This window comes from Suricata suricatta, chromosome 5 (assembly GCF_006229205.1).
Source record: "Suricata suricatta isolate VVHF042 chromosome 5, meerkat_22Aug2017_6uvM2_HiC, whole genome shotgun sequence".
Lineage (NCBI taxonomy): Eukaryota > Metazoa > Chordata > Mammalia > Carnivora > Herpestidae > Suricata > Suricata suricatta.
The window spans coordinates 149,304,134-149,309,303 of NC_043704.1; the positions used below are offsets into that span (position 1 = coordinate 149,304,134).

Genomic DNA, 5,170 nt, shown 5'->3' on the forward strand with positions numbered 1-5,170 from the left:
TCAGGCAGGGGGTGGGGCGGGCAGTTTCCAGAAGAAGTGGCTAATGGGCAGGCAATCCAATAATTAAGACATCAATGTTAGAGAAAGAGACTGCTTACTGAATTTGCCTCTTAAGAGATTCAATTTTGGGTCATGTTCCAGAATTATTTAATTATATCTTCCCTCGGAACAAATGATAATATGTTATAAGCTTCCAGTGTTCTGGGCACTGATGAGTGATCACCATTGAACGCAAGAAAGCAGAAATCCAACAAGATGATGGGTCCTTTAGAAAAATATTTCACTCCCTTCTTTGGCTTTGCTCATTTGCTCATTAGGAAAGAATGACTTCCTAAGCGACTCTACCCAAAATGAGAAAGATGTTTCCAGACCCTATGCCTTTACCTCGGTGAGTTTAGTAACCATATATTTTTATAGCATTTGGGGGATCTTGCAATGTTTCCTTTTGGTGGCATGTTCTGTCCTTTGTATTTGCACTGGCAGATGGCATTTCATCAAGGGAGCCACACCCCTGTAACTAGATCCCGGGTACCCGCTCATGCTGATGCCCAGGGGCACCACTCAACGCCTGGCCTGCCCCTGCCCATGCTCTAGACACAGATGACTGAAACCAGCGGCCCCAACACCTGACCGTGCTCAGTCCATACTGTCTGTCACCGAGTAGAGGAGAGGGCTGTACTCTCTCCCAGGGCACACGGCCAGTTGACTACGTTCGTGGACTTTATTTGTCTGCAGCTTAGTGCACTGCTGAGTCAGCCTGGTACGAGCTAACAGGCCCGACGATACACGATTCAGGGTGAACACCGAAGACGCAGGGACACAGGAGGACACAGCACATTCTCACCACGATACTGTGGGGATTGTTACACAGTCTGATACAATGAACTCTTCAATAACGTTCATTTCAGGTACTCAAAACATGTTGTAATTCAATCAGCAGCAACTGTGAGTACCTGCTAGAGAAAATTTTTCTTTTCTGTCTTTTTGTGCTAAGAGGAGCATTTTGCTACCAAATACATAAATAAATAAATAAATTTAAAATGTCCCTAATTTCCAGATAACCAAGTAAGGGCTTAGAAAAGGTCTTTCCTCTATGAGGACAAGAAAGGCAGAAATGGCAGGGACACCTACAAAATAAATGATCTAGTGTTTTGTGTAATTTCTAACTAAATACTGCGAATGGCACCAGAAAGTTAATTCTCACCTGCCCTGGCTCACGGGGGTACAGTGTAACAGCTTTAAAACTGAAATTACTTAACAAAATGTAAAACCTGTTTTATTATCTCGTGGTCAGTAGTGATCCTGATCAAAAAGACTGTCTTACAGTAAATCAACAGCTACCTAAACATGTATCTAAAAAACTTCCCTTTCATTGATGAGGTCTTCCGAAAAGAGGAATCCTATAAAAGTATGCTTTGTATCAATAGAGTGCTTTAAGGATCTTGAAGTCCTTGGATATTATTTTTTCTGATCCTCACGGCAATTGTATTAAGCAGTTATGAACGTGACACCTGGGGGGGCAAAAACAGCGTGTGGCTTGGGGAAGGCTTGCCTCCAGTCACCTAGTGTGAGGGACCGGGGGCTGGACTCAGGCTTCCCACTACCAGCCCTGCTCTCTTTTTCCTGCTAAATCTAGGTCCCTTCCCGGTCACAGATCTCCAACTACACACCAACGAAGGCTTCCTTGGATGCTCGGTATACAGCTCTCCTCTTCAACTGTTCCTTCCTGTTGCAATAAGCCTTCAGCCTAAAATCTCTGAAACTCCAAAACTTTGTATGTAGACACAGCAAAATGACAAGCAATATATATAGAGAGAGATATCTTATATATAACAGCCCAAGTCCTAACAGGTCAGAAGAGAGGGGAAGAGAAGCATTTTAGCGCTCTCCTTTTAAGGCAGTAAGATCATAGTTTTAAATCCTAATGGTAAAGATAAAAGGCTTGATGTCACCCTATGCCTTTATTAACACTAGGCAGCAGACAGCATCAGAGAACAGATACTTGCTATGTAATAAAATTGATATAGACCATGGAAAAGGATGGAAAGTTTCACAGGTTCATTCTGAGAATCTAGAATATACTTAATACCAAAACCTGATGAAGAAAACTACAGACAATTTCACTTATAAATATAGACATGAAAATCCTAATCACAGTACTGGCAAGTAGAATCCAGCAGTGAACTAACAAAGATAACATGACCAAGCATTGTTTATTTCAGGACTGCTGAGGTAGTGCACTGTTAGGAAAACTACCAGCATGATTTATTACATGTACATTTTTAAAAAGTGAAAAAACCAAAAAACCTATCAATAAGGCATAGAGACCATGGGGTCCCTGGGTGGCTCAGTCTGTTGGGCATCTGGCTTCGATCTCAAGATTTGTGGGTTCGAGCCCCGTGTCAGGCTCTGTGCTGACAGCTGGTCAGAGCTTGGAGCCTACTTCAGATTCTGTATCTCCCTCTCTCTCTGATCCTTCCCTGCTCAGACTGTCTCTCTCTGTCTCTCAAAAATTAAAAAGAAAAAAAAAAGGCATAGAGGCCAAAAAAACACTTGATACAATTGATAGGCATTCCTAAGTAAAAGAAGCAAGCAAACAACTACCTAAAATAGAAATAATATCCAAGCCATTTACTACAAATTTACAACAAACAACCTATTAAATAGTGCAATAGTAAGGTCATTACCATTTACATCAAAACCAAAGGATGTCTACCAGTCAGCATGGTTTTGGAGGCCCTAGCTAATGCAACAGCAGAAGATACAAATAAATGGAATAAGTATTGGCGGAGATGAGAAAACAAGATTTGCATTATAGTTATGAGTATAAACCCTAGAATCAACAATCAATTATAACTAATAAGACAGCTTCGTAGTTCTAGGATACAAATATTTTTTAAGTGTTTCTTTTACTAGCAGTAACTAGTAGTTAGAAATTGATGACATACTAGTAGTAACTAGTAGTTAGAAATAGAAATTGATTAGAAAAATACTACTTATGAGAGCAATAAAAGCAATGAATTATCAAAGTCAAACAAGAAACATAAAGAGCTTATATGAAGAAATCCATACATTTTTATGGAAGGACATCTACCAAGATGGTGTAGATCCCCTAAATATAGTGTTCTTAGATGGCCAAACTTATCACAAAGTATTGATATTTCCAAAATTCATATATAAATTTAATACAATTTCAATCAGAAACCAATGGATTTTGTTAACATTGAACTAAATAATTTTAAAGTTCATATGGAAAAATAAATGTATGAGAAATTGCTAACAGACTTTTAGGGGAATAAAGGTAGGAGGGAAATTTTTAGAGAAAAATTTGCCATACCAAATACTAAAACTTTAACAGCTACTATAATAAACACAACATGGATTGGTTCAAAGACAGAAGAGTCAGTGACACAGAGAATCTTGAAACATGTGATGAAGATGTCAGGCTGCTAGAAAAGACGCCTTGTTTAAAAAGTGGCATGAATATAAACGATAACTCCTTTGGGAAATACAAAGCTGGACTCTTACCTCAAAACAAAAATCATTTCCAAATGAATTAAATGCTTAATGTAAATATAAATGTAAATAGGACACCAAATATAAATATAAATATAAAATAAGTGTAAATACAAATATGACGCAACTAGGTTCACGCCTGTCGCTCTTCCTCCAATCTCAGGAAAGGAGCAGGACCTCGTTTTCAGGCTCAGTCCCCTCAGCAGGGGGAGGTCCAGGGCCCCCTGTGACCCCCCCCCCCACAAGCCCTCTGCCCTCCCAGGGACCTTTCGTGTGCCGGCCAATTACTTGGGCAGAGACCCCTGCAGCACATTCATTGGTAGAAATGTAAAACTCACCCCAAATATAATATTTTTCATCCTGCTTTTATGATATATTCAAAGAAGGAAGGAAACAAGCGATACAAATGGAGCTAAACATGAAATCAGAGAACCCTAAAGTGACATTCATGGCACAGATCTTAATGTTGATGCTTAATTTCTAATTCTGTTACACATGTCCGTACATCTCATGTGGAACGACTCAGAGAATGTGTCCCTATCAGAATAAACTCTCAGCTGGAATCCAGTCATTAGCCATCTGGTAGTTACTTTAGAAGAAGTGAAGTGACCTAAAACTGCCCTGCTCACGTAGCTCTTCTAAAGCCTGAAGTCCTGAATCCCTTCTCTGCGGGGCGGGGGGTGTGCAGCAGGGGACGGCCCTGACAACAGACGGGGTGGCGTCGAACTCTAGGCAGCTGTTTCTCCCTCCCACTTTCTGGGAAGCCCCTGGCACATCTCCGTGCCCCCCAACAGCAGACATTGCAATGCTGGCATTATGGGTAAAATGACAGGAACGCAGAAGACACAGAGCCCATCACAAAGAGCCTACAACCCATTACAGGTGTGGAAGCTGGGCATGAAGCAAACACAAAACATTTCCATAGTAACAGATATTCAAGCATGGTTCAAATTATATACCTCCACACAAGGAGCCTGAATATAAGGAAATGGAGAAGCTCTAGAAGGGAAGCACTTACCAAGGAGGTGCAGGATTTCAGGAGGCGGACAGGAAAGCCACTGACCAGAGGAAGGGGGAATCTGCAAGGCACAGACGCCGGAGTGAGCAGCAGGGCAGAAAAACTGGGTGTTGGAGAGGAGGAGGTGAGAACAGGAGGCAAAAGCCCACTTCCCGCTCCCACCTCGGGTCACCCAATGTTATACAATTGTTCTCACCACCCAGAACTCCCATTTGAAGGGGCTTTTAAAACTCCTTTAGATTTTTAAAGTTATGACTCTCGCGCTGCATACAAGAAAAGCAAGCACGACATACCAGTTAATATGCTCCTCACCCCGCCTCCACGTTCAGAGTCCTACTCTGCGGAATCAGGTCTGCTCTCCGAGTCAAGTGAGCTCAGGGCTTAGGTGACCGCAGCGTCGGGTGTGGCAGAGGCTGAAGGGGCGCTCCACCGGGATCGGGCTGCCCTTCCCAGCGGCCGGCACACACCTGCAAGGGTCAGTGAGGCTCCCTGCCTGATCTCTGAAGGACTCACTGAGAGGTTTTCTGCACTGCCCAGGGCTCATTTTCCATTTTTCTAAGAGTGCCCAACAGCTGCTTTGCTGGAATCTGGAGGCGCTGCAGTTGCCAAATTGTGCTCCCAGGAAAAACCTTCAAT

At 42.4% G+C, this 5,170-nt stretch overlaps 1 protein-coding gene across 1 annotated transcript in view; it reads right to left on the minus strand.

Annotated features, from left to right (window-relative positions):
* Positions 1-4,553, minus strand: part of LOC115292402 (anoctamin-10-like) — a 63,543-nt gene extending 58,990 nt beyond the window's left edge. Inside the window, exon 1 of the mRNA XM_029940487.1 lies at positions 4,535-4,553. The gene's annotated coding sequence lies outside the window, so the exon portion shown is untranslated. The remainder of the gene's footprint in view (positions 1-4,534) is intronic.
* Between the last annotated feature and the right edge of the window lie 617 nt (positions 4,554-5,170).